We start from the raw sequence: 17,763 nt of genomic DNA, 5'->3' as shown, positions 1-17,763 counted from the left end.
TAAGACATGATGTAACAGCAGAATAGTGACCGCAGGTCTGTAGGTGTCTGGAGGATAAGACATGATGTAACAGCAGAATAGTGACTGCAGCTCTGGAGGTGACTGGAGGATAAGACAGGATGTAGCATCAGAATAGTGACTGCAGCTCTGGAGGTGACTGGAGGATAAGACAGGATGTAACATCAGAATAGTGACTGCAGCTCTGGAGGTGACTGGAGGATAAGACACGATGTAACAGCAGAATAGTGACTACAGCTCTGGAGATGACTGGAGGATAAGACATGATGTAACTGCAGAGTAGAGACTGCAGCTCTGGAGGTGGTTGGAGGAGAAGAAACGATGTAACAGCAGAATAGTGACTGCAGCTCTGGAGGTGACTGGAAGATAAGACACGATGTAACGGCAGAATAGTGAGTGCGGCTCTGGAGGTGTCTGGAGGATAAGACATGATGTAACAGCAGAATATTGAGTGCAGCTCTAGAGGTGGCTGGCGGATAAGACACGATGTAACAGAAGAATAGGGAGTGCAGCTCTGGAGGTGGCTGGCGGATAAGACACATTGTAACACCAGAATAGGGAGTGCAGCTCTGGAGGTGGCTGGCGGATAAGACACATTGTAACAGCAGAATAGTCACTGCAGCTCTGGAGGTGACTGGAGGATAAGACATGACGTAACAGCAGAATAGTGACTACAGCTCTGGAGATGACTGGGGGATAAGACATGATGTACCAGCAGAGTAGTGACTGCAACTATGGAGGTGACTGGAGGATAAGACACGATGTAACAGCAGTATGGTAAGTGCAGCTCTGGAGGTGACTGGAGGTTAAGACACGATGTTACAGCAGAATAGTGAGTGCAGCAATGGAGGTGACTGGACGATAAGAAACGATGTAACAGCAGAATAGTGAGTGCAGCGCTGAAGGTGACTGGAGGATAAGACACGATGTAACAGCAGAATAGTGAGTGCAGCTCTGGAGGTGACTGGAGGATAAGACACGATGTAAAAGCAGAATAGTGCGTTCAGGTCTGGAGGTGACTGGAGGATAAGATGTCATGAAACAGCAGAATAGTGACAGCAGCTATTGAGTTGACTGGAGGATAAGATATGACATAACAGCAGAGTAGTGACTGCAGCTCTGGAGGTGACTGGAGGATAAGACACGATGTTACAGCAGAATAGTGAGTGCAGCTCTGGAGGTGACTGGAGGATAAGACTTGATGTAACAGCAGAATAGTGACTGCAGCTCTGGAGGTAACTGGAGGATAAGATGTCATGAAACAGCAGAATAGTGACTGTAACCTCTGGAGGTGACTGGAGGATAAGACACGATGTTACAGCAGAATAGTGAGTGCAGCTCTTGAGGTGACTGGAGGATAAGACACGATGTAACAGCAGAATAGTGACTGCATCTCTGGAGGTGTCTGGAGGCTAAGACATGATGTAACAGCAGAATAGTGACTACAGCTCTGGAGGTGACTGGAGGATAAGACACGATGTAACAGCATTATGGTAAGTGCAGCTCTGGAGGTGACTGGAGGTTAAGACAGGATGTAACAGCAGAATAGTGAGTGCAGCTCTGGAAGTGACAGGAGGATAAGACAGGATGTAAAAGCAGAATAGTGAGTGCAGCTCTGGAGGTGACAGGAGGATAAGACACGATGTAACAGCAGAATAGTGAGTGCAGCTCTGGAGGTGAATGGATGATAAGACATAATATCACAGCAGAATGGTGAGAGCAGCTCTGTAGGTGACTGGAGGATAAGACACGTTGCAACAGCAGAAGAGTGACTGCAGCTCTGGAGGTGACTGGAGGATAAGACATGATGTAAAAGAAGAATATTGAGTGCAGCTTTGGAGGTGACTGGAGGATAACACACGATGTAACAGCAGAATAGTGACTGCAGCTCTGGAGATGACTGGAGGATAAGACATGGTGTAACAGCAGCTCTGGAGGTGACAGGAGGATAAGACATGATGTAACAGCAGAATAGTGAGTCCAGCACTTGAGGTGACTGGAGGATAAGACATGATGTAACAGCAGAATAGTGAGTGTAGCTCTGGAGGTGACTGGAGGATAAGACACGATATAACAGCAGAATAGTGACTGCAGCTCTGGAGGTAACTGGAGGATAAGACACGATGTAACAGCTGAAAAGTGACTGCAGCTCTTGAGGTGACTGGAGGATAAGACACGATATAACAGCTGAAAAGCGACTGCAGCTCTGGAGGTGACTGGAGGATAAGACATGATGTAACAGCAGAACAATGAGTGCAGCTCTGGAGGTGACTGGAGAATAAGACTTGATGTAATAGCAGAATAGAAACTACAGCTCTGGAGGTGACTGGAGGATAAGACCTGATGTAACAGCAGAATAGTGATTGCAGCTCTGGAGGTGACAGGAGGATAAGACACGATGAAACAGCAGAATATTGAGTGCAGCTCTGGAGGTGACTGGCGGATAAAACATGATATAACAGCAGAATAGTGAGTGCAGCTGTGGAGGTGACTGGAGGATAATACATGGTGTAACAGTAGAATAGTGACTACAGCTCTGGAGGTAACTGGAGGATAAGACATGAAATAATAGTAGAATAGTGACTGCAGCTCTTGAGGTGACTGGAGGATAAGACACGAACTAACAGCAGAATAGTCACTGCAGCTCTGGAGGTGACTGGAGGATAAGACACAATGTAACAGCAGAATAGTGACTGCAACTCTGGAGGTGACTGGAGGATAAGACACGATGTAACAGCAGAATAGTGAGTGCAGCTCTGGAGGTGACTGGAGGATAAAACATGATGTAACAGCAGAATAGTGACTGCAGCTCTGGAGGTGACTGGAGGATAAGACACGATGTAACAGCAGAATAGTGAGTGCAGCACTGGAGGTGACTGGAGGATAAGACACGATGTAACAGCAGAAAAGTGACTGCAGCTCTGAAGGTGACTGGAGAATAAGATATGATGTAACAGCAGAATAGTGAGTGCAGCTCTGGAGGTGACTGGCGGATAAAACATGATATAACAGCAGAATAGTGAGTGCAGCTGTGGAGGTGACTGGAGCATAAGACATGTTGTAAGAACAGAATAGTGACTGCAGCTCTGGAGGTGACTGGAGGATAATACATGGTGTAACAGCAGAATAGTGACTACAGCTCTGGAGGTGTCTGTAGGATAAGACACGATGTAACAGCAGAATAGTGAGTGCAGCTCTGGAGGTAACTGGAGGATAAAACATGAAATAATAGCAGAATAGTGAGTGCAGCTCTGGATGTGACTGGAGGATAAGACACGATGTAACAGCAGAAAATTGAGTGCAGCTTTGGAGGTGGCTGGAGGATAAGACACGATGTAACAGCAGAATAGTGATTGCAGCTCTGGAGATGAATGGAGGATAAGACATGGTGTAACAGCAGCTCTGGAGGTGACAGGAGGATAAGACATAATGTAACAGCAGAATAGTGAGTGCAGCTCTGGAAGTGACAGGAGGATAAGACACGATGTAACAGCAGAATAGTGAGTGCAGCCCTTGAGGTGACTGGAGGATAAGACATGATGTAACAGCAGAATAGTGAGTGCAGCTCTGGAGGTGACTGGAGGATAAGACACGATGTAACAGTAGAATAGAGACTGCAGCTCTGGAGGTGACTGGAGGATAAGACATGATGTAACAGCAGAAAAGAGACTGCAGCTCTGGAGGTGACTGGAGGATAAGACACGATGTAATAGCAGAATAGTGACTACAGCTCTGGAGGTGACTGGCGGATAAGACACGATGTAACAGCAGAATAGTGACTGCAGCTCTGGAGGAAACTGGAGGATAAGACATGATGTAACAGCAGAATAGTGACTGCAGCTCTGGAGGTGACTGGAGGATAAGGCCTGATGTAACAGCAGAATAGAGACTACAGCTCCGGAGGTGACTGGAGGATAAGATATGATGTAACAGCAGAATAGTGACTGCAGCTCTGGAGGTGACTGGAGGATAAGACACGATTTAACAGCAGAATAGTGACTGCAGCTCTGGAGGTGTCTGAAGGATAAGACACGATGTAACAGCAGAATAGTGAGTGCAGCTCTGGAGGTGTCTGAAGGATAAGACACGATGTAACAGCAGAATAGTGAGTGCAGCTCTGGAGGTGTCTGGAGGTTAAGACACTATGTAACAGCAGAACAGTGACTACAGCTCTTGAGGTGACTGGAGGATAAGACACGAACTAACAGCAGAATAGTGACTGCAGCTCTGGAGGTGACTGGAGGAGAAGACACGATGTAACAGCAGAATAGTGACTGCAGCTCTGGAGGTGACTGGAGGATAAGACACGATGTAACAGCAGAATAGTGAGTGCAGCTCTGGAGGTGACTGGAGGATAAGACATGAAGTAACAGCATAATAGTGAGTGCAGCTCTGGAGGTAACTGGAGGACAAGACATGATGTAACAGCAGAATATTGACTGCAGCTCTTGAGGTGACTGGAGGATAAGACACGATATAATAGCAGAATAGTGACTGCAGCTCTGGAGGTGACTGGAGGATAAGATATGATGTAACAGCAGAATAGAGACTGCAGCTCTGGAGGTGACTGGAGGGTAAGACATGATGTAACAGCAGAATAGTGACTGCAGTTCTGGAGGTGAATGGAGGACAAGACATGATGTAACAGCAGAATAGTGACTGCAGCTCTGGAGGTGACTGGAGGATAAGACCTGATGTATCAGCAGAATAGAAACTACAGCTCTGTGGGTGACTGGAGGATAAGACACGATGTAACAGCAGAATGGTGAGTGCAGCTCTGGAGGTGACTGGAGGATAAGAGCTGATGTAACATCAGAATAGTAACTGCAGCTCTGGAGGTGACTGGAGGATAAGACATAATATCACAGCAGAATGGTGAGTGCAGCTCTGTAGGTGACTGGAGGATAAGACACGATGTAACAGTAGAATAGTGAGTGCAGCTCTGGAGGTGAGTGGAGGATAAGAGCTGATGTAACATCAGAATAGTGACTGCAGCTCTGGAGGTGACTGGAGGATAAGACACGATGTAACAGCAGAATAGTGACTGCAGCTCTGGAGGATAAGACCTGATGTAACACCAGAATAGTGACTGCAGCTCTGGAGGTGACTGGAAGATAGGACATGATGTAACAGCAGAATAGTGATTGCAGCTCTGGAGGTGACTGGAGGATAAGACAAGATGTAACAGCAGAATAATGACTGCAGCTGTGGAGGTGACTGGAAGATAGGTCATAATGTAACAGCAGAATAGTGACTGCAGCTCTGGAGGTGACTGGAGGATAAGACACGATGTAACAGCAGAATAGTGAGTGCAGCTCTGGAGGTGACTGGAGGATAAGACATGAAGTAACAGCATAATAGTGAGTGCAGCTCTGGAGGTAACTGGAGGACAAGACACGATGTAACAGCAGAATAGTGACTGCAGCTCTTGAGGTGACTGGAGGATAAGACACGATGTAATAGCAGAATATTGACTGCAGCTCTGGAGGTGACTGGAGGATAAGACATGATGTAACAGCAGAATAGTGACTGCAGCTGTGGAGGTGACTGGAAGATAGGTCATAATGTAACAGCAGAATAGTGACTGCAGCTCTGGAGTTGACTGGAGGATAAGACATGATGTAACAGCAGAATAGTGACTACAGCTCTGGAGGTGACTGGAGGATAAGACACAATGTAACAGCAGAATGGTGAGTGCAGCTCTGGAGGTGACTGGAGGATAAGACACGATGTAACAGCAGAATAGTGACTGCAGCTCTGGAGGTGACTGGAGGATAAGACACGATGTAACAGCAGAATAGTGACTGCAGCTCTGGAGTTTACTGGAGGATAAGACACGATGTAACATCAGAATAGTGACTGCAGCTCTGGAGGTGACTGGTAGATAGGACATGATTTAACAGTAGAATAGGGAGTGCAGCTCTAGAGGTGATTGGAGGATAAGACCTGATGTAACAGCAGAATAGTGACTGCAGCTCTGGAGGTGACTGGAGGATAAGACACGATGTAACAGCAGAATAGTGACTGCAGCTCTGGAGTTTACTGGAGGATAAGACACGATGTAACAGCAGAATAGTGAGTGCAGCTCTGGAGGTGACTGGAGGATAAGACATGAAGTAACAGCATAATAGTGAGTGCAGCTCTGGAGGTAACTGGAGGACAAGACACGATGTAACAGCAGAATAGTGACTGCAGCTCTTGAGGTGACAGGATAAGACACGATGTAACGGCAGAACAGTGACTACAGCTCGGGAGGTGACTGGAGGATAAGACACGATGTAATAGAAGAATAGTGAGTGCAGCTCTGGAGGTGACTGGCGGATAAAACATGATGTAACAGCAAAATAGTGAGTGCAGCTCTGGAGGTGACTGGAGGATAAGACTTGTTGTAACAGCAGAATAGTGACTGCAGCTCTGGAGGTGACTGAAGGATAAGACACGATTTAACAGCAGAATAGTGACTGCAGCTCTGGAAATGACTGGAGGATAAGAGCTGATGTAATAGTAGAATAGAAACTGCAGCTCTGGAGGTGACTGGAAGATAGGACATGATGTTACAGCAGAATAGTGATTGCAGCTCTGGAGGTGACTGGAGGATAAGACATGATGTAATAGCAGAATAATGACTGCAGCTGTGGAGGTGGCTGGAGTGTAAGACATGATGTAACAGCAGAATAGTGAGTGCAGCTCTGGAGGTGACTGGAGGATAAGACACGATGTAACAGCAGAAGAGTGAGTGCAGCTCTGGAGGTGACAGGAGGATAAGACACGATATAACGGCAGAATAGTGACTACAGCTCGGGATGTGACTGGAGGATAAGACACGATGTAACAGCAGAATAGCGAGTGCAGCTCTGGAGGTGACTGGAGCATAAGACCTGATTTTACAGCAGAATAGTGACTGCAGCTCTGGAGGTGACTGGAGGATAAGACATGATGTAACAGCAGAATAGTGACTGCAGCTCTGGAGGTGTCTGGAGTGTAAGACATGATGTAACAGCAGAATAGTGACTACAGCTCTGAAGGTGACTGGAGGATAAGACAATGTAACAGCAGAATGGAGAGTGCAGCTCTGGAGGTGACTGGAGGATAAGACACGATGTAACAGCAGAATAGCGAGTGCAGCTCTGGAGGTGACTGGAGCATAAGACCTGATTTTACAGCAGAATAGTGACTGCAGCTCTGGAGGTGACTGGAGGATAAGACACGATGTAACAGCAGAATAGTGACTTCAGCTCTGGAGTTTACTGGAGGATAAGACACGATGTAACAGCAGAATAATGATACAGCCCCATCCTGCAGTATATCTCCCCTCCCACCTATATACAGCCCCATCCTGTAGTATATCCCACCTCTCATCTATATACAGCCCCATCCTGCAGTATATTATACCTCTCACCTATATACAGCCCCATCCTGCAGTATATCCCACCTCTCACCTATATACAGCCCCATCCTGTAGTATATCCCACCTCTCACCTATATACCGTCCCATCCTGTAGTATATCCCACCTCTCACCTATATACAGCCCTATCCTGCAGTATATCCCACCTCTCACCTATATACAGCCCCATCCTGCAGTATATCCCACCTCTCACCTATATACAGCCCCATCCTGCAGTATATCCCACCTCTCACCTATATACAGCCCCATCCTGCAGTATATCCCACCTCTCACCTATATACAGCCCCATCTTGCAGTATATCCCCACCTCTCACCTATATACAGCCCCAGCATGTAGTATATCCCACGTCTCACCTATATACAGCCCCATCCTGCAGTATATCCCACCTCTCACCTATATACAGCCCCAGCCTGTAGTATATCTCACCTCTCACCTATATACAGCCCCAGCCTGTAGTATATCCCACCTCTCACCGATATACAGCCCCATGCTGCAATATATCCCACCTCTCACCGATATACAGCCCCATGCTGCAGTATATCCCACCTCTCACCTATATACAGCCCCATGCTGCAGTATATCCCACCTCTCACCTATATACAGCCCCATCCTGTAGTATATCCCACCTCTCACCTATATACAGCCCCATCCTGTAGTATATCCCACCTCTCACCTATATACAGCCCCATCCTGTAGTATATCCCACCTCTCACCTATATACAGCCCCATCCTGTAGTATATCCCACCTCTCACCTATATACAGCCCCATCCTGCAGTATATCCCACCTCACCTATATACAGCCCCATCCTGCAGTATATCCCACCTCACCTATATACAGCCCCATCCTGCAGTATATCTCACCTCTCACCTATATACAGCCCCATCCTGCAGTATATCTCACCTCTCACCTATATACAGCCCCATCCTGCAGTATATCTCACCTCTCACCTATATACAGCCCCATCCTGCAGTATATCCCACCTCTCACCTATATACAGCCCCATCCTGTAGTATATCCCACCTCTCACCTATATACAGCCCCATCCTGTAGTATATCCCACCTCTCACCTATATACAGCCCCATCCTGTAGTATATCCCACCTCTCACCTATATACAGCCCCATCCTGCAGTATATCCCACCTCTCACCTATATACAGCCCCATCCTGCAGTATATCCCACCTCTCACCTATATACAGCCCCATCCTGCAGTATATCCCACCTCTCACCTATATACAGCCCCATCCTGCAGTATATCCCACCTCTCACCTATATACCGTCCCATCCTGCAGTATATCCCCCCTCTCATCTATGTACAGCCCCAGCCTGTAGTATATCCCACGTCTCACCTATATAAAGCCCCATCCTGCAGTATATCCCACCTCTCATCTATATACCGTCCCATCCTGCAGTATATCCCACCTCTCACCTATATACAGCCCCAACCTGTAGTATATCCCACCTCTCACCTATATACAGCCCCAGCCTGTAGTATATCCCACCTCTCACCTATATACCGTCCCATCCTGCAGTATATCCCCCCTCTCATCTATATACAGCCCCAGCCTGTAGTATATCCCACCTCTCACCTATATACAGCCCCATCCTGTAGTATATCCCACCTCTCATCTATATACAGCCCCATCCTGCAGTATATCCCCCCTCTCACCTATATACAGCCCCAGCCTGTAGTATATCCCACCTCTCACCTATATACAGCCCCAGCTTGTAGTATATCCCACCTCTCATCTATATACAGCCCCATCCTGCAGTATATCCCCCCTCTCACCTATATACAGTCCCATCCTACAGTATATCCCACCTCTCATCTATATACAGTCCCATCCTGCAGTATATCCCCCCTCTCATCTATATACAGCCCCATCCTGCAGTATATCCCCCCTCTCATCTATATATAGCCCCATCCTGCAGTATATCCCCCCCTCTCATCTATATACAACCCCATCCTGCAGTATATCCCCCCTCTCATCTATATACAGCCCCAGCCTGTAGTATATCCCACCTCTCATCTATATACCGTCCCATCCTGCAGTATATCCCACCTCTCATCTATATACCGTCCCATCCTGCAGTATATCCCCCCTCTCAGACCCTCTATATAGCTCTGTATAATGCAGCCCCATATAGTATAATGCACCCCTATTGCCCATTCAGTGTAAAGCACTCCCATATAGTATAATGCAGCCCCATAGTCTTAAATGTAATTTAATGGCCACAACAATGTCCTAAAAAAATAAAATACAATACTCACCTCTCCTCCGCGGTCGCCGCAGCTTGTGTTCTATGCGTCGCACCTCCCAGCGTAGAGGACGCTACGTAGTGACGTCATCGTGCTGAGACGTTAGACGCTGAGATAGAACGATGGGGGAGGGAGCGTCAGCTGTGACGTAACGTTTCCTTCTCCATCGCTTTCAAGTGTATCTGCAGATGTCGCCTATACAGTGACCCTGCGGAGGGGCCCCCAGCTCAAAGGGCACAATAGAGGCAAAGCAAGGAGATCGTGTCTCTGGAGATCGTGTCTCCCTGCTCCGCCGCACAGTTTAGCCTTTTCAGCTCCGGGTGGCCCCTCAGAGCGCGGGGCCCGGGGCGGTCACAGTCTTTGCCCCCGGTAGCTGCACTACTACATCACTTCAGCCTGCAGGACCGGGCTCCTCGTAGTGACCTGCGGACTGTGCTGCGGCCTCCGTGTATGAGCTCCGCACTGTGGGAAGCTCTGCCGCCTGGTGACGTTATCCCTCAGAAGAGCTGCTCCATTATACAGGTCTGTGAGGAGCAGGAGAGGATTGTCTGCTGCGGCCGGACACAGAGCAGCTACAGCACAGGGACAGGTGTGATGGGTGAGCTGCTGGGGAAGGTGATGGCAGGTGACTGGTGCCACAACACTGACCACACAGTGACAGCTCTCCCGGCTAACAGTGCTCAAGGCACAAGCTCCACCCCCGGTCCATGCCCCCCCTCTGCCCCACCCCCGGTCCATGCCCCCCCTCTGCCCCACCCCCGGTCCATGCCCCCACCCTCGGTCCATGCCCCCATCTCTGCCCCACCCATGCCCCACCTCTGCCCCACCCCCGGTCCATGCCTCCACCTCTGCCCCACCCCCGGTCCATGCCCCCCCCTCTGCCCCACCCCCGGTCCATGCCCCCCCCTCTGCCCCACCCCCGGTCCATGCCCCCCCCCCCCCGGTCCATGCCCCCCCCTCTGCCCCACCCCCGGTCCATGCCCCACCTCCGGTCCATGCCCCACCTCTGCCCCACCCCCGGTCCATGCCCCACCTCTGCCCCACCCCCGGTCCATGCCCCACCTCTGCCCCACCCCCGGTCCATGCCCCACCTCGCCCTACCCCCGGTCATACCCCACCTCTCCCCACCCCCGTCCATGCCCCCACCTTAGAATAGATATCTCAATGTGATTTTTTTCAGTGTCATTTTGATGTTAAAGCCTAGAAAAAAAAACAGATTAATCCTGGAAAGAGCATTGCCCCCTGTCATTCTAACTTCCCAGTGCGATAAAAGGTGGAGATGAATGGAGAGCACAGATCAATATTGTGCGATGTGTCCAAGCATCATTAAACTCATCTAAATGCCATCTATTTCCTTAAAGGGAAACGTCCTAGCTGCTATGTAAACTGCCCCTATAGCGTTGGTAGTGATGCAATGTACATCACTAACACACTTTTTTCATTATAATTGGTGCAACTATAATGAGTGTATAGCACTTCATATACTTACTAGCTATTGAACCCGTTCTACGTCCAGGTGGCGAGCATTTTTATTGGTATATGGTCTCCCATGCTGGTATGTGCTGCCCCCCTCCTTGTATTTGTGCTGCCCCCATCCTGTCCCCACCATCCAATCCTGGTATGCGTGGCACCCCTCACCCCCAATCCTGGTATGCGTGGCACCCCTCACCCCCAATCCTGGTATGCGTGGCACCCCTCACACCCAATCCTGGTATGCGTGGCACCCCTCACCCCCAATCCTGGTATGCGTGGCACCCCTCACCCCCAATCCTGGTATGCGTGGCACCCCTCACCCCTATCCTGGTGTGTATGGTATCCCTCATCCTGGTATGCATGGCACCCTATCCCTCACTCCCAATCCCGGTATGCGTGGCACCCCTCACCCCCAATCCCGGTATGCGTGTCACCCCTCATCCCGGTATGTGTGGCTCCCCTCACCCCCAATCCCGGTATGCGTGGCACCCCTAACCCCAATCCCGGTATGCGTGGCACCCCTCATCCTTATCCTGGTGTGTATGGTATCCCTCATCCTGGTATGCATGGCACCCCATCACTATCCTGGTGTGTATGGTATCCCTCATCCTGGTATGCATGGCACCCCATCCCTCATACCCAATCCCGGTATGCCTGGCACCCCTCATCCCCAATCCCAGTATGCCTGGCACCCCTCATCCCCCCAATCCCGGTATGCGTGGCACCCCTCATCCCTATCCTGGTGTGTATGGTATCCCTCATCCTGGTATGCATGGCACCCTATCCCTCACTCCCAATCCCAGTATGCGTGGCACCCCTCACCCCCAATCCCGGTATGCGTGGCACCCCCAATCCCGGTATGCGTGGCTCCCCTCACCCCCAATCCTGGTATGCATGGCACCCCTCACCCCCAATCCCGGTATGCATGGCACCCCTCATCCCCAATCCCAGTATGCCTGGCACCCCTCACCCCCAATCCCGGTATGTGTGGCACCCCATCCCTCATTCCCAATCCCGTTATGCGTGGCACCCCTCATCCTCAATCCCGGTATGCATGGCACCCCTCATCCCCAATCCCAGTATGCCTGGCACCCCTCACCCCCAATCCCAGTATGCCTGGCACCCCTCACCCCCCAATCCTAGTATGCGTGGTACCCCTCACCCCCCAATCCTGGTATGTGTGGTACCCCTCACCCCCAATACTGGTATGTGTGGTACCCCTCACCCCCAATCCCGGTATGCGTGGTACCCCTCACCCCCAATCCTGTTATGTGTGGTACCCCTCACCCCCAAACCTGTTATGTGTGGTACCCCTCACCCCCCAATCCTGTTATGTGTGGTACCTCTCACCCCCCAATCCTGTTATGTGCACGGTCCCCTCACTCCTTTCACACTGTACACACATACGAAAAAATAAACAGTTATACTCACCTTTCTTCTCTGTGCTCCAGCGCTGCTGTGTCCTCTTCTGCCGGAGGCCGGGGGAGGAGTGCGGTGCCGGAGCACCACGCTGTCCGGCGCCATTTTGCTGAAGACACACAAATGTGTCTTCAGTAAAATGGCGCCGGATAGCGCTATGTGCACGCGCCGGTCCGACGCCTTCACTCCGCCCCCGGTCTCCAGCGAAGAGAGGCGCCGCGGCAACGCTCCTCCCGGTCAGGTAAGTATGGCGCCGGAGATCACAGTATGCGTTCAGTGTCTACGCATCCCGCGCGATCTCCGGCGCCATACACCTCCTCTTACCTGTAACGGCTGGATGCCTGCTCCTCTCTGGAGCCAGACTGCGCGTCACGCATGCGCAGTGTATTGAGGCTTCAGACAGAAACACGCATCCCCTGTTATATTATAGATACACTAGCTGCTTGTTCAGTCATAGGGGTGTGATCCTCACATTCAGTCATGGGTGGCGCCGCCCAGGTGTTTGAATTTTGCTCCCGGCGAGCGCTGAAGTTATGGGACGCTTGTGCAGTATGACACAGCTGACAGCAAAGCTTGTAGCGCTGGGAGCCGCGCATGCGCTGTGACGAGCGGCTCCCCGCATGTGCGCAGTGAGGCTGTGTACTTTCCAGCTTCACTGTGTGCGGCCGGAGCCGCTCGTCACAGCGCATGCGCGGCTCCCAGCGCTACAAGCTTTGCTGTCAGCTGTGTCATACTGCACAAGCGTCCCATAACTTCAACGCTCACCGGGAGCAAAATTCAAACACCTGGGCGGCGCCACATATGGCTGAATGTGAGGATCACACCCCTATGACTGAACGAGTAGGTAGGGTATAAGTATATAAAGTGCTATACACTCATTATAGTTGCACCAATTATAATGAAAAAAGTGTGTTAGTGATGTACATTGCATCACTATCAACGCTATGAGGGCAGTTTACATAGTAACAAGGATGTGACAGCTTCCCTTTAACATGACAACATGTCAGTTCAGAGTCTTCATAAATGCCTGCTCCAGGAATCTTTTTTTTCCAGCCCCCATCTGGGCTCATCATCTATAATGATGATAATTTACCTTTATCATAAAATATTTTCCCGCAGCTTGGAATCTCACTATTTCCCGATGCATTGGCTCTTTGCTTCTCATTGTCTCCTGTGTTGCAGTTTATTTCTTCTACTGAATTCTGAGTTTGGAGCAGATGGAATAAAATATATATTCAGGTTCCCCAAGGGGGTGGGCCGCAAGTAATAGATAACTTCAGAGCAGACACGAAATAAAAGCGCAGTGAGCCGTACTTCGAGTTCTTGACAATTTCTGCTCATCAGTCTGACTGATGAGAATGGAGGAGTAGGAGTTATCTGAATGTATAATCCTTTTTACTTAGAGACTTGTGTTTTTGAAATTTCTCGATAGGCTGGAAACTGAGCGTTGTTAGATTTTCTCTCAGTGAATTAATGGCTGGAATAATGTTATTACCTTACAAAAAGGAGTAGTATTGAAGTTCTTTCTGCTTGCATTCATCGTGGTTGTATATTACTGCGGTATTTTATTGCTATTTTTAGTTGAGCTATATTAATCACACTAAAATTTATTAAAGAGAATCTGTAACCACCAGCATGATGTAGAGGCAGAGACCATGATTACAGCGATGTATCACTTACTTTACTGGGTGCTGCAGTATTGATTAAAAACAGTTTTATCTGCCACAGATCTAAGAGATCTCTGAATTCTGAGATCTAGATAGCTCCGCCCTCACACCACTGAGCTGCCAATCAGTGATGGAGGCGGGGTTGGACTACCTAGCATCAGGCCAAGTAGTCCTGATAATCTGCTGCTAATAAAACAGTATTTTTTTCAAAACTACATTAACCCCTTAAGGACGGAGACAATTATGTCCTTAATGATCAGGCCAATTTTTACAATTCTGTCCACTGTCACTTTATGAGGTAATAACTCTGGAACGCTTCAACGGATCCCCCTGATTCTGAGACTGTCTTTTCGTGACATATTGCACTCCATGTTAGTGATAAAATTTCTTCGATATCACTTGCATTTATTTGTGAAAAAAATCAGAAATTTGATGAAAATTTTGAAAATTTCACAATTTTCAAAATTTTAATTTCCATGCCCTTAAATCAGATATACAGTACAGACCAAAAGTTTGGACACACCTTCTCATTTAAAGATTTTTCTGTATTTTCATGACTATGAAAATTGTACATTCACACTGAAGGCATCAAAACTGTGAATTAACACACGTGGAATTATATACTTAACAAAAAAGTGTGAAACAACTGAAAATATGTCTTATATTCTAGGTTCTTCAAAGTAGCCACCTTTTGCTTTGATGACCGCTTTGCACACTCTTGGCATTCTCTTGATGAGCTTCAAGAGGTAGTCACCGGAAATGGTCTTCCAACAATCTTGAAGGAGTTCCCAGAGATGCTTAGCACTTGTTGGCCCTTTTGCCTTCACTCTGCGGTCCAGCTCACCCCAAACCATCTCGATTGGGTTCAGGTCTGGTGACTGTGGAGGCCAGGTCATCTGGCGTAGCACCCCATCACTCTCCCTCTTGGTCAAATAGCCCTTACACAGCCTGGAGGTGTGTTTGGGGTCATTGTCCTGTTGAAAAATAAATGATGGTCCAACTAAACGCAAACCGGATGGAATAGCATGCCGCTGTAAGATGCTGTGGTAGCCATGCTGGTTCAGTATGCCTTCAGTTTTGAATAAATCCCCAACAGTGTCACCAGCAAAGCACCCCCACACCATCACACCTCCTCCTCCATGCTTCACGGTGGTAACCAGGCATGTAGAGTCCATCCGTTCACCTTTTCTGCGTCGCACAAATACACGGTGGTTGGAACCAAAGATCTCAAATTTGGACTCATCAGACCAAAGCACAGATTTCCACTGGTCTAATGTCCATTCCTTGTGTTCTTTAGCCCAAACAAGTCTCTTCTGCTTGTTGCCTGTCCTTAGCAGTGGTTTCCTAGCAGCTATTTTACCATGAATGCCTGCTGCACAAAGTCTCCTCTTAACAGTTGTTGAAGAGATGTGTCTGCTGCTAGAACTTTGTGTGGCATTGACCTAGTCTATAATCTGAGCTGCTTTTAACCTGCGATTTCTGAGACTGGTGACTCGGATAAACATCCTCAGAAGCAGAGGTGACTCTTGGTCTTCTTTTCCTGGGGCGGTCCTCATGTGAGCCAGTTTCTTTGTAGCGCTTGATGGTTTTTGCAACTGCACTTGGGGACACTTTCAAAGTTTTCCCAATTTTTCGCACTGACTGACCTTCATTTCTTAAAGTAATGATGGCCACTCGTTTTTCTCTACTTAGCTGCTTTTTTCTTGCCATAGAACAGTCTATTCAGTAGGACTATCAGCTGTGTATCCACCAGACTTCTGCACAACACAACTGATGGTCCCAACCCCATTTATAAGGCAAGAAATCCCACTTATTAAACCTGACAGGGCACACCTGTGAAGTGAAAACCATTTCCGGTGACTACCTCTTGAAGCTCATCAAGAGAATGCCAAGAGTGAGCAAAAAAGTCATCAAAGCAAAAGGTGGCTACTTTGAAGAACCTAGAATATAAGACATATTTTCAGTTGTTTCACACTTTTTTGTTAAGTATATAATTCCACATGTGTTAATTCATAGTTTTGATGTCTTCAGTGTGAATGTACAATTTTCGTAGTCATGAAAATACAGAAAAATCTTTAAATGAGAAGGTGTGTCCAAACTTTTGGTCTGCACTGTATATATGCAGTATATATCTAACAAATATATTTAAATGCAACCAAGGGAACACATAAAAGTGTGGTATAGAAGTAACGGAGTATAAGGTATTTGTATAGCCTAGAGTAAAAATGTCACACTGTAATCTGTGTAATTTATGTGGGATGATGATGATGGCAGCCTAGACAGTCTGAGAAGTTCAGAAAAAAGGGGAGAAAGAAAACCGACCAAAAAAGTCTAGATACAAAGTAGAAATATAGTGTAAAGTTTATTGTAAAATCAGGGAGGTAACATTCGCATAACAAGGAAGGGGTGCACGTGCAAAGTATAGGATGGGCCATTTATATGGAAACACCTATATAAAATGGGAATGCTTGGTAATATCAACTTCCTGTTTGTGGCACATTAGTATATGGGAGGGGGAAAAGTTTTCCAGATGGGTGGTGACCATGGCGGCCATTTTGAAGTCGGCCATTTTGGATCCAACTTTATTTTTTTCAATAGGAATAGGGTCATGTAACACATCAAACTTATTCAGAATTTCATAAGAAAAACAATGGTGTACTTGTTTTTAACGTAACTTTATTCTTTCATGAGTTTTTTACAAGTTTATGACCACTGATAAAATGTGTTCAAAGTGCTGTCCATTGTGTTGGATTGTCAATGCAACCCTCTTCTCCCACTTTTGACACACTGATAGCAACACCGCAGAAGAAATGCCAGCGCAGGCTTCCAGTATCCGTTGTTTCAGATGCTGCACATCTCGTATCCTCACAGCATAGACAATTGGCTTCAGATGACCCCAAAGATAAAATTCTAAGGGGGTCAGATTGGGAGACCTTGGTGGCCATTCAACTGGCCCACGCCGACCAATCCACTTTCCAGGAAACTGTTCATGTAGGAATGCTCGCACCTGACACCCATAATGTGGTGGTGACCATCTTGTTAGAAAAACTCAGAGAACGTGCCATCTTCAGTGCATAAAGAGGGCAACACGTCATCATGTAGCAATTTCAGATATCCAGTGACACAAGTTTTCTTGTGTTTGCAATGTGTTACATATATATGTATGTGTGTACTTATATGCATGTGTGTGTATATATACTGTATATATATACAGTACAGACCAAAAGTTTGGACACACCTTCTCATTTAAAGATTTTTCTGTATTTTCATGACTTTGAAAATTGTACATTCACACTGAAGGCATTAAAACTATGAATTAACACATGTGGAATTATATACTTAACAAAAAAGTGTGAAACAGCTGAAAACATGTCTTATATTCTAGGTTCTTCAAAGTAGCCACCTTTTGCTTTGATGACTGCTTTGCACACTCTTGGCATTCTCTTGATGAGCATCAAGAGGTAGTCACCGGAAATGGTCTTCCAACAATCTTGAAGGAGTTCCCAGAGATGCTTAGCA

Source organism: Phyllobates terribilis, unplaced genomic scaffold, assembly GCF_046119375.1.
Source record: "Phyllobates terribilis strain yellow unplaced genomic scaffold, ASM4611937v1 Scaffold_142__1_contigs__length_4687701, whole genome shotgun sequence".
Classification (NCBI taxonomy): domain Eukaryota; kingdom Metazoa; phylum Chordata; class Amphibia; order Anura; family Dendrobatidae; genus Phyllobates; species Phyllobates terribilis.
Note: the sequence above shows the minus strand (reverse complement) of the source record.